The sequence below is a fragment of the Stomoxys calcitrans genome, chromosome 1 (genome assembly GCF_963082655.1).
Source record: "Stomoxys calcitrans chromosome 1, idStoCalc2.1, whole genome shotgun sequence".
Lineage (NCBI taxonomy): Eukaryota > Metazoa > Arthropoda > Insecta > Diptera > Muscidae > Stomoxys > Stomoxys calcitrans.
The window spans coordinates 14863606-14876947 of record NC_081552.1 but is presented as its reverse complement, the minus strand read 5'-3'; the positions used below and the strand labels follow the sequence as shown (position 1 = coordinate 14876947).

Below are 13342 nucleotides of genomic sequence, written 5' to 3'. Positions count from 1 at the left end.
GTGCATAGAATATTTTGGCCAAAAAGACCATGCAAAATTGCCTGGGAGTAGAGCTTAAGGGTGTGAAGATGTTACAACTAAATTTCTCTCCGAATATTTTCTTCCTAAAGCCGAAAAAGTTGGATTGCTTTCAAATTCGATTTTCATACATCATACTGTCATAGTATATTCTCATTAAGATGTCTTTGGCACAATTATCCTTTGAACATTTACTTGACTTGACTTGCGAATGTATGTGTGTCAGAAGACAAATGGTGTGTTTTTGCACTGAACGAAAGAGGGGAGAGAACAGCATGAATCCATTATTTCACACTTAATGTTATAGTGCACAATGACAGAGGCAGTTAATCAAAATGTAAATGGACTAAAAACGATTTTAAAACTGACGCATCAACAAAAACACATAAAACCCCTATCGAATGATGAACTGCACTTGATAGACCGTGAAAAACTATTGTGTGATATATAAAGTGTTGTACGTATTTCCTTTGGGTGAGAAATTGATGAGGTACCACAAAATACTTGAATTGAACGCATTAGTATAGAATGTTGGAAGAGGAGAATAAATGGATTGGATTTATGCCATAGCGAAATGGAATGGCCTAAAAAAGAATTGTTGACATATTTGCAATATGTTTTTTTTTTTTTTCTTTTAAATCTTCTATACAAAAAAACTTAACAAAATTGTCTATAGAGCATAAATACTGAAAAATTTCCTACAAAAATGATAGATAAACACCTAAGTTCGGCCGGGTCGAATCTTGAGAACCCACCACCATGGATACTGCTAAAAATGTATACAAAATAGATTTAGTTGACGAGCATAATTTTATACTACATACCAAACCTCTGTCAAACCAGCAAAAATTAAAGCTTCCATAAACCGAACAAGGATAATCGAGAGGCCGGCTTACATGGTTATAAACTGATATGGCCCGCATTTAGCACAGTTGTTGGAAGTCGTAATAGAACACTGCATTCATAATTTCGGCCAAATCGGACAACAATTGCGGCTTGTATGGGCTCAAGAAGTTAAATGGGGAGATCGGTTTATATGGGAGCTATATTAGGGTATAGACCGATTGTGACGGTACATGGCACAGTTATTGGAAATCATAATGGAATACCACATAAAAATTTTTAGCCAAATGGGACAAAGAATACAGCTTGTAAGGGCTCAAGAAGTCAAATCGGAGATCGGTTTATATGGGAGCTATATCAGGTTAAAGACCGATTTGGACCGTACTTGGCGCAGTTGTTGGAAGTCTTAAGAGAATACTACGTGCTCAATTTCAGCAATATCAAAAAAAAAATGCGACTTGTAAGGGTTCAAAAAGTCCAATCGGGAGATCGGTTTGTATGGGAGCTATATCAGGTTATAGACCGATTCTAACCGTACTAAGCACAGATTTTGAAAGTCATAACAGAACATCATTTGCAAATTTTCTGCCAAATCGGATGCGGCTTCCAGGGGCTCAAGAAGTCAAATCAGGAAGTCGGTTTATATGGGACCTATATCCAAATCTGAACTGATATGGCCTATTCGCAATCCCCAACGACCTACATTCATATTCAGTATCTGTGAACAATTTCAAGCGGCTAGCTTAATGCGTTCGACCGCTATCGTGATTTCGACAGTCGGACGGACATGGCTACATCGACTCAGAACGTCGAGTCGACGAAGTATATATATACTTATTGGGCGTTAGATGGATATTTCGAGGGAGTACCCTACCCCTTACCCCAACAGTTCTACCCAAAAATAAAAGTGGATCGATGGAGACAGTATGGGACTCAAATGAAAGAGGTATTCGGGAATCGAATACAAATTTAATATCATAAGTTGGGTCTAAGTACCTAGGGGGCTGCCCCGACCCCTAAAGCCCAACAAATAGGCATATTGGACAATAATGGCAATATGGGACAGAACTGAAAGTTATTCGGGAGTAGATTACGAATATGGTCTGGAAGGAGCAATAGGCTTTATAATTTGTTGTCCCATAAGGGGGGTGCAAACTTCACCTTTCCCGAAAGCACCACCCAAAAATAAAAGTGGACCGATCAGGACAATAAGGGTATCAAATGAAAGGAATTGGAGATTAGAATACCAAAATGACATTAAAAATTGGGTCCAGATAACCAGGAGGCCACTCCATACCCAAAGCTCTCCCAAACAGACATATTAGACTTACATATCTATATCACCACCGTGGAGCAGAGACAATCATGTCTGCCTATGACGCCGAACGCCTGGCTTCAAACCCAGCCGAGAACATCAGAAGAATTTTCTTCGGTGGTTTACCCCTTACTAATACTGGCTACATTTGTAAGGTATCCTGCAATGTTAAAACTCCTCTACCAATTGGTGTGATATCTGATGGTGGTGATATCTGATTCTTTTCTTTATAATCTAGGTAATCTATGGTATGTATATCTAGGGGATCACCTCACCATAAAACAGGCGATCATTCATAATGACCCCACAGTATACTGTGTGATTTAATTTATTTAGGTAAAATGGACAATGTAGGCCGCCTTGCTCCAAAAATTATGACGATTTATTCGGTGTCTTAGGTGAAGATAGCAAACCATAGCGTGGCCACCACAGTAGCAAGAGGGATATATCTCACATATATACAAATTTAAGTTCGCCGATAAAGGTCCTATCTAGGCAGGTCCAGACGATGTGCCGCTGGGCAACACTTTTTTATTCAAAGGTATTACATGGTCATCCCCACACTATTGGCGTGTGGAGATGACCATCAAAAAATGCATTCCAATGTCTTCTCAAGATTTTGAACCCAGATATTTAGGGGTACAGTTGGTCATGTGCATATCTGCGCAAAGGTGGATTCCAAATATATAGACTGGCAAATGTTCTTAAGACCAGAAAACCTGTAGACTTAAAATGTTAAATTTTTTATACCCTCCACCATACTATTTAATTTCGCCATTCCGTTTGCTACACCTCGAAATATGCGTCTGAGACCTCATCAAGTATCGTCATGACATTTTAAGTCGATCTACCCAGGTCCGTCCGTCTGTCGAAAGCATGCTAACTTTCGAAGGAGCAAAGCTAGGCGCGTCCAATTTTGCACAAATACATCTTACTAGCCGAACCGGGCCCGCTCCGCTGCACCTTCTTTAACGCTCTAATATCTTTTTAGGGTGCGGACACTTCGCCCAGAATGCGAATATCGATTTCGTGCCATATAAACAAATGTGCCTTATCATTGAGTTTAAACTTGAATCAGAAAGCACGCATTGTTTCTGAAAATTTTCCCTTCTCGGTTTCCGGTGATAATGTTCTTCCTTATCCGTTTGGAGGGTGTTTTGGGGCTGGTCCCATCTAGTGGTGGGCGACCTCCCATTACTTGGATCTTATGATTTATGCCATGTTTGTAATCTACTGCCTAATACTTTTCATTTGAGTTTTGGGGTTAGGGGGGGCCGGTTGCATATTAAGACCCAAATTTTAACACCATATTCGTTTTCTGGTCTCCAATACCATTCATATGGTGGCCATCAGACCACTTTCGGATATGGGTGCCGTTTTTGGGGTAAGGGGGATATCTAAAAATCATATAGCCTAAGTTTCCTTCCAGATAAACGTACATTATCTATGAAAATTTTAAGAAAATCGGTTCAGGCAAGTATCATATAGTCATAATGGGTCTATACGGAACACCGAGTCCATATCTCCGTGATTGGTTAATGTGCCCATTTTGGGCGTTTTTGTGGGGGTGGAGTGACCCCGTATACTTCGACTTGAACTTGTATACCAGATTCGTTATCTACTCCCGCAAACTTCTCATTTGATTCCCATGTTGTCCTTATCGGTCCACTTTAGATTTTGGGTGGTGTTTTTGGTCTGCCCCCTTCCGTTATCAATAAATTATAAAGCCTATTCCTACTTCCTGACCATATTCGTAATCTACCCCGAATACCCTTCGTTTGAGTCCCATATTGTCATGATCGTCAAATAAACCTATTTGAAGGGGTTTGGGGCTGGGGCGGCCCTCCAAGTACTTGCACCCAACTTTTTTTATAAAATTCGTACTCTACAGGCAAGGATAGTCCCAATACCAAAGAATAACCAAGAATTTAGGCCAATAGCAATACTTCCGTACGTCTCAAAAATATTTGAGACTCTAGTCAACCGGAAAATATCAGAATATATTGCGAATAATTCGCTGCTAACTGATGTTCAATGTGGTTTCCGGCCAAGGCACAGTTGCACTACTGCACTTTTGAAAGTAGTTGAAGATGTAAGGAGTGATATTGACAGCGATAAAGTTACCTTTCTTGTTCTTTTAGATCATTCGAAAGCATTTGATTCCGTTAATCCCAATATGCTTTGCCTTAAACTGAAATATTTATTTAAATTTTCTGAAAGAACAACGGATCTTATATATTCCTATATTTCGAATAGAAGCCAATCGGTATGTGTTGATAGCCGGTGTTCTAGTTATACTCCAGTCTCAATAGGTGTTCCACAGGGGTCTGTATAGGGCCCACTCCTTTTTTCCTTATATAGCAATGACCTTCCTGGACAGTTGCGCAACTGTGGTATTAATATGTATGCCGACGACGTACAGCTGTATATGAGCTCCTCACCGGAGAGGCTGATCGATGGCGTACTTCGACTTAATAATGACTTGTATAGGATAAACACATGGGCAAACGCCTGCAGACTACTTTTAAATCCAACAAAGTCAAAGTGCCTTGTAATTGGTAGGAATCGGGTGACAATGTCGCCCAATCTTGATGTGGCAATTGCTGGAGCCCCAATTGAGATTGTTTCATCTGCAAAAAACCTTGGTTTGGAGTTTGATAATAGACTTTCATGAAAGAAGCATGTCAGTATGACAGTGGGCAGTGGGACCTACGGCATTTTACGAAACTTATATATGAGTCGACAGTATACCCCTTTGTCAATAAGAATGCTTTTGGCTAGGACATTTATTCTGCCGAAACTACAATATTATACTCTTGGTAGGTTTTTTACGGTTGTGTTGTAACTCATAGGAATAAATTGCACTTGGCCTTTAACGATGTCGTTAGATACATTTTTGGTTTGCGTAGAAGAGACCGGGTATCTGACTTTGCCAGACAAGATACGCTCGTTGCAAATGATCCACAAGATAATTTATGCCAATGAACCGTCATATCTGGCTTCTGTATTGCGTTTTGCCAACTCTACACGAGGTAAACAAGTAATACAAATACGTCATCAATATCGTGTATCTGAACAACTGTTCTTTGTTAATGCTATACGTCTCTGGAATAATCTTCCCAAACGTATTCAAATTATAAGTAATGAACGACAGTTCAAATCTTTGATTTATAATCATTTTAATTAACTATTGGTTCTGTTTTTTTTATAACTGGTTATTAGTTTATTAAATTGTTGTTTGATTAAATTGTTAACTTTTCTTTTAATTTTCTTAAAAAAAAAAAAAAAAAAAAAAAAAAAACTTTTTTTTACCCACCACCGAAGGATGGGGGTATATTCATTTTGTCATTCCGTTTGCAACACATCGAAATATCCATTTCCGACCCAATAAAGTATATATATTCTTGATCAGCGTAAAAATCCAAGACGATCTAGACATGTCAGTCCGTCTGTCTGTCGAAATCACGCTACAGTCTTTAAAAATAGAGATATTGAAATTTTGCACAGATTCTTTTTTTGTCCTTAAGCAGGTTAAGTTCGAAGATGGGCTATATCGGACTATATCTTGATATAGCCCCCATATAGACCGATCCGCCCATTTAGGGTCTTTGGCCCATAAAAGCCACATTTATTATCCGATTTTGCTGAAATTTAGTACAGTGAGTTGTGTTAGGCCCTTCGACATCCTTCGTTAATTTGGTCCAGATCGGTCCAGATTTGGATATAGCTGCCATATAGACCGATCCTCCGATTTAGGGTCCTAGGCCCATAAAAACCACATTTATTATCCGATGTTGCAGAAATATAAGACAGTGAGTTGTGTTAGGCCCTTCGACATCCTCCGTCAATTTGGCCCAGATCGGTCCAGATTTGGATATAGCTGCCATATAGCCTGATCCTCCGATTTAAGGTCATTGGCCCATAAAAGCTACATTTATTATCCGATTTTACTGAAATTTGCGACAGTGAGTTGTGTTAGGCCCCTCGACATCCTTTGTCAATTTGGTCCAGATCGGTCCAGATTTGGATATAGCTGCCATATAGACCGATCCTCCGATTTCGGGTCGTAGGCCCATAAAAACCACATTTATCATCCGATGTTGCTGAAATTTGGGACAGTGACATCCTTCGTCAAATTGGCCCAGATCGGTCCAGAGTTGGATATAGCTGCCATATAGACCGATCTCTCGATTTAAGGATTTTTGCCCATAAGAGGCACATTTGTTATCCGATGTCGCCGAAATTTGGGACAGTGAGTTATATTTGGCCCTTCGACATCCTCCGTCAATATGGCTCAGATCGGTCCAGATTTGGATATAGCTGTCATATAGACCGATCCTCAAATTGAGGGTCTTAGGCCCATACAAGGCGCCTTTATTGTCCGATGTCGCCGGAATTTGGGACATTGAATTAGGTTAAGTTCCTTAACATAGTTCTTCATTATGGCACAGATCGGTCAAGATTTGGATATAGCTGCCATATAGCCTGATCCTCCGATTTAAGGTCATTGGCCCATAAAAGCTACATTTATTATCCGATTTTACTGAAATTTGCGACAGTGAGTTGTGTTAGGCCCCTCGACATCCTTCGTCAATTTGGTCCAGATCGGTCCAGATTTGGATATAGCTGCCATATAGACCGATCCTCCGATTTCGGGTCGTAGGCCCATAAAAACCACATTTATCATCCGATGTTGCTGAAATTTGGGACAGTGACATCCTTCGTCAATTTGGCCCAGATCGGTCCAGAGTTGGATATAGCTGCCATATAGACCGATCTCTCGATTTAAGGATTTTTGCCCATAAGAGGCACATTTGTTATCCGATGTCGCCGAAATTTGGGACAGTGAGTTATATTTGGCCCTTCGACATCCTCCGTCAATATGGCTCAGATCGGTCCAGATTTGGATATAGCTGTCATATAGACCGATCCTCAAATTGAGGGTCTTAGGCCCATACAGGGCGCCTTTATTGTCCGATGTCGCCGGAATTTGGGACATTGAATTAGGTTAAGTTCCTTAACATAGTTCTTCATTATGGCACAGATCGGTCAAGATTTGGATATAGCTGCCATATAGACCGATCTCTTGGTTTTAGGTTTTGAGGCCAGGAAAAACGCATTTATTGTCCGATGTCGCCGCAATTTGGGACAGTGAGTTATGTTAGGCCCTTCGACATCCTTTTTTCAATTTCACACAGATCGATCAAGATTTGGATATAGCTGCCATATAGACCGATATCTCGATTTAAAGTCTTGGTCCCAAAAAAGATGCATTATGATCCAATTTAACTGAAATTTGACACATTGACTTATGTTAGGCTTTTCGACATCCATGTTGCATATGGTTGAGATCGGTTTATTTTTAGATGTAGCTACTAAAAAGACCAATATTTTGTTATACATAATTGAACATTGACTTGTACTTATTAGTATTTGGTCCAAATCGGATCACATTTCGATATAACTGCTATGGGACAAAAGGTATGCAAATTTCACTGGATTTTGATGAAAAGTGCTTTACTTAGATACCCGAGGTGGTGGGTATCCAAAGTTCGGCCCGGCCGAACTTAACGCCTTTTTACTTGTTACTTGTTTACTGAAATATTGTATCGGTAACTTTGCTTAAATTGTTAAATATTTTGTACCAATTATTATTCTATTTAAATGAAATCTTATTGAGCTCATTGTATTTATCAATTTACTAACCCATGCTTTGTATAAGATACTGTATTTTGTATGGGTTTTATCATAATAAAATACAAATACAATACAAATGCAACGATTACTATTATTGTTGCCAATAACTCTACTTTTCATTTCGAGTATCATATGCACTCACTATTTCAGTAAGAGCCGGTGCCACTCGGCAACTCACTAAGACTCTCCTATCAAAACCGCTGATTTTTCGCTATTGCATATACAGCTACTCCCTATGTTGACGAAACTTTCCACTATTCGCATTCAATGAACTCGCCCGGTTGTTCTCAGCTGAGCTTCCCACCACATAATGTCCAACAGTGCTTAGAGCACGAACCACAGCTCAATTCATCCATAATTCCCATATAATTCATTTATAATTCCCGGATAAGAACAATACGACACACTCCTGCCAAATCCTTCTGCCATCAAACTTGTGTTAATGAACATCTCAGCTTTCAAATATATTTAGCATTTCGTTGCATACTTGTTTTGCCTTCAATTGCTTTTTTTGGTGATAAGGTTCATAGTTTGCAATACTTTGTTGAAAATACCAATTTATCAACTTCGACTTTAAAACTGTGGTTAGTCAGCTTTAAAATTAATAAGCCCATCTGTGCGTATAAGTAATTAATTTACTTGATTCAACACTCATACGGCACCATAAACCATCATTCATTGAATTTTCAACTTCAACACTACTCTACAAGCTGACACTATGCTTTTCCCATACTGCCATAAATTTCATCACCACCTCCACCACGTTCAGCAACATTAATAATGTGGTGGCATGTGATGAAGCTAATGAAATTGTGTTTATTGACAACTGACCGGTATGCCATAACTAAATGAATGGCCTCTAAAGGCTAATCTGGTTTATGATAGTATGATGGTAGTGGTGGTGATGTTGTAGAAACCTCTCCATCATCGTTCATTAATTATCCACATCGTTTACCACCACGAATATATCGATTAAATTTCTTTTCGCCGTTTATGGCTCATTTAAAATGTAAGCTATCGCACATCACAGTAACAGCTAATGACGACTATGAGGTCTAAGGGTTAGGGAGTGCTTTTGTTCTATTTTTGAGTTTCTAAATTTTGCATGTTTAAATGTCATTATAGCAATTTGTCAAATGATTTTGTTAACTCATTTAGAGTTTGGTAAGATGTAGTTCAATATGGTCTTTTACAAATCAAATTATTAGATGTTAGCACAGAGTAGCAGAGCAGTTTTAATAAAGATCTTCTGGGGATTTGTAGTACATAAAAAACAAGTAAAAGCGTGCTAAGTTCGGCCGGGCCGAATCTTTGGAACCCACCACCGTGGGTTCTCCTAAAATATGGAAGCTATATCTAGCTATAGACCAAATTGGACCGTACTTGGCGCAGTTATTGCGAGTCATAACAGAACACTATATGCTTAATTTGCGCCAAATCGGATAAAAATCGCGGCTTGTAAGGGCTCAAGAAGTCAAATCGGTAGATCGGTTTATATGGGAGCTATATCATGTTCTTGACCGATTTTAACTGTACTTGCCACAGTTGTTGGAAGTCAAAATAGAACACCACATACAAAATTTCAAATCGGACAAAAATTGCTGCTTCCAGGGACTCAAAAAGTCAAATCGGGAGATCGGTTTATATGGGACCTATATCAGGTTATAAACAGATTTAAACCGTACTTGGTACAATTGTATCAAAATAGAATGCCACATGCAAAATTACGCCTGCTTCCAGGGGCGTAAGAAATCAAATCGGGCGGTCGGTTTATATGGGAGCTATTGGGTTGCCCAAAAAGTAATTGCGGATTTTTTAAAAGAAAGTAAATGCATTTTTAATAAAACTTAGAATGAACTTTTGTCAAATATACTTTTTTTCTAAAGCAAGCTAAAAGTAACAGCTGATAACTGACAGAAGAAAAAATGCAATTACAGAGTCACAAGCTGTGAAGAAATTTGTCAACGCCGACTATATGAAAAATCCGCAATTACTTTTTGGGCAACCCAATATATCAGGTTATTGACCGATTTGGACCGTACTTGGCTCAGTTGTTGGAAATCATAACAAAACACTATGTGCAAAATTTCAGCCAAATTGGACAAAAATTGTATACAAATCCGCTCTGCCTCATATTCTGGGAGGATGTGTAGGGGTTTATTATAGCTCACTGTATAGAGCTGGCAAATTATCGATAATCGCAACATTCAATATTTGCGATATTTCTAATAATAAATATCGATGGTATATATACTCTTGTTAATTGTTAATGAAAAACGAATCTTAGGCACCCATTGATTCCGCCAAAAATGTACCCTTATTAACCAAGTTTAAATATGAATTACTAGCATCCCAATGGTCCGCTTCGCTAGCCCCGTTTTTGATACCTTTAGTGTAGGATTTTCGTAAACCTAGGTAGTTACTCAGTTTATAAGATTATGAAGTCTTGTAATAATTGCGTATACAATTTTAGAAATCTGTCTCCTTCTGTCTGCTGATATTAAATTAAAAATTTTGAACTTTTGAATAAATCCATTTAAAATTATTGAACTTCGAAACAACAGCCATATATTTAATGTTATGGAGTAACCGTACGGTAAATTTTCGTAAAGAATATAGCATTTTGTACGTTTTAGTACCTAAATGTATGATTTTGAATAATCCTCTGATCATACAAAATGTATATTCAAGGTGCACTTGTAGTTTGAACAGAAAGTACCAAATGGTACTAAAATGTATAAATTTTTAAAAGAATATTTTGCCACCTATCATTTTTTTCCTAGTTGTACCAGCAAGCCAAATTTCAGACCTCTAGACCTAAATATATAGAAAGTACCAAATAGAACCAATTTTGGTACCAAAATGTTAAAATTGTTAGTCGCCCATCATATATTTCTATATTCCAAATTTTAGACCTCTAGCTCCGTTTGCACAGAAACTACCAAATGGTACCAATATTGGTATCAAAATGTACGAATTGTAAGCAAATAATAGTCCTAGTTGTACCTGCATGTTAAATTTCAGACCTCTAGCTTTATCTTGAAAGAAATTACTACATGGCTCCAATTTTTATACCAAAATGTACGAATTTTGAATAGATAATTTAGTCACCCATCATATAATTTCCTAGTTGCACCTACTTGCCTAATTTCACATCTCTAGCTCCATCTGTAAAGAAAAAAATTTTCTTCAGTCAGTCAGTCCGATTCGGATAAAACTTGGCACTGATGTTGTAAGTTATAAGAAAGATTTTTGGGCCAAATTTAAGCTTTTAAGGGCGGAAGAGGTGAAATCAAGGGATCCGTTTATATAGAGGCTATATCTGTTTATAGGCAGATTCGGATCATATTTGGCATGGATGTTGGAAGTCATAACTTAAGACTTTGCTCCAAAGTTTAGTCAAATCGGATGAAAGTTGAGGATTCTAGGGGCTTAAGGCGGACGGACGAACGAACATGGCTAAATCTACTCAGAATCAAATGTACACTTAATGGGGTCGCAGATCAATATTTCGAAAAGTTACAAACAGAATGACTAGACTAGTAGACCCCTATCCTACAGTGGTCACCGTAGCGCAGAGGTTAGCGTTTACGCCTATGGCGCTGAACGCCTGGGTTCGAATACTGGCTGGAACATCAGAAAATTTTTCAGCGGTGGTTATCCCTACTTTGCCATCTAAAAACTATTCCCCAAAGAGGTGTCGCTCTGTGACACGCCCTTCGGACTCGGCTATAAAAAGGAAGTCCCTTATCATTGAGCTTAAAATGAAGCAGACAGCACTCATTGATTTGTGAGAAGTTTACCCTTGTTCTTTAATGGATTGTTCATGGGAAAATTTGCATTTGCATTTTTATACCCTCCACCATAGGATGGGGGGTATACTAATTTCGTCATTCTGTTTGTAACTACTCGAAATATTCGTCTGAGACCCCATAAAGTATATATATTCTTGATCGTCTCGACATTTTATGTCGATCTAGCCATGTCCGTCAGTCCGTCTGTCTGTCGAAAGCACGCTAACTTCCGAAGGAGTAAAGCTAGCCGCTTGAAATTTTGCACAAATACTTCTTATAAGTGTAGGTCGGTATTGGTATTGTAAATGGGCCACAGCGGTCCATGTTTTGATATAGCTGCCATATAAACCGATCTTGGGTCTTAACTTCTTGAGCCTCTAGAGTGTGCAATTCCTATCCGATTGGAATAAAACGACGTGTTTTGTTATGATATCCAACAACTGTGCCAAGTATGGTTTAAATCGGTTCATAACCTGAGATAGCTGTCATATAAACCGATCTTGGGTCTTGACTTCTTGAGGCTCTAGAGGGCGCAATTCTTATCCGATTTGAATGAATTTTTGCACGAAGTATTTTATTATGATATCCAACAACTGTGCCAAGTATGATTTAAATCGGTTCATAACCTGATATAGCTGTCATATAAACCGAACTGGGGTCTTGACTTCTTGAGGCACTTTGCACGAAGTATTTTGTTATGATATCCAACAACTGTGCCAAGTATGGTTCAAATCGGTTCTTAACCTGATATAGCTGTCATATAAACCGATCTTTGGTCTTTACTTCTTGAGCTTCTAGAGGGCGCAATTCCTATCCAAGTTGGCTGAAAATTTCTTTCAACAACTGTGTCAAATAGTGTTCAAATCGGCTCATAACCTGATATAGCTGCCATATAAACCGATCTGGGATCTTGACTTCTTGAGCCTCTAGAGGTCGCAATTATTATCCGATTTGTCTGAAAAATGTACGACGGATCCTCTCATGACCATCAACATACGTGTTTATTATGGTCTGAATTGGTCTACACCCTGATACAGCTCTCATATAAATCGATCTCTCTATTTTACTTCTTGAGCCCCCAAAGGGCGCAATTCTTATTCGAATTATCGAATTAGCTCACATTTTACACAGGTCTCCAACATATAATTTAATTGTGGTCCAAACCGGAACATATCTTGATATCGCTCAAATAGCTGAGCAAATCTTTTCTTATATCCTTTTTTGCCTAAGAAGAGATGCCGGGAAAAGAACTCGACAAATGCGATCCATGGTGGAGGGTATATAAGACTCGGCCCGGCCGAACTTAGCACCCTTTTACTTGTTATATATAAGAAGATTTCGAGACGTTGATGATTTTTGGTTCGCTGTAGGCGGAGTTTAACTATTTCTATTTCCATTTTATACGTTTTTTGCAACAACCTATGAATTTTATATCCCATTTCATTATTGGTGTATGAAGTCAATTAGTCAGCCAAGCAGCTCTGTTACATTTATAAAACTCACTACTAAAATAGGGTCCAAATTGTACATTCAGTCTTAAGATACAGTCTTAAGAACTTAAATCAAGAGATTGGATTATATGGAGGCTATATCACGTTATATACCGATTTGGACCATACTTGGCGGAGTTTTTGAGAGTCATTGTGTAAAATTTCAGCCACATCGGGTTATAACG

The 13342-nt window shown here is 38.5% G+C and overlaps 1 protein-coding gene across 1 annotated transcript in view; it reads left to right on the top strand.

Annotated features, from left to right (window-relative positions):
- The window catches only part of LOC106093585 (uncharacterized), a 185051-nt gene that overhangs the window by 61295 nt on the left and 110414 nt on the right, over positions 1–13342 (top strand). The gene's annotated exons all lie outside the window — the stretch shown is intronic.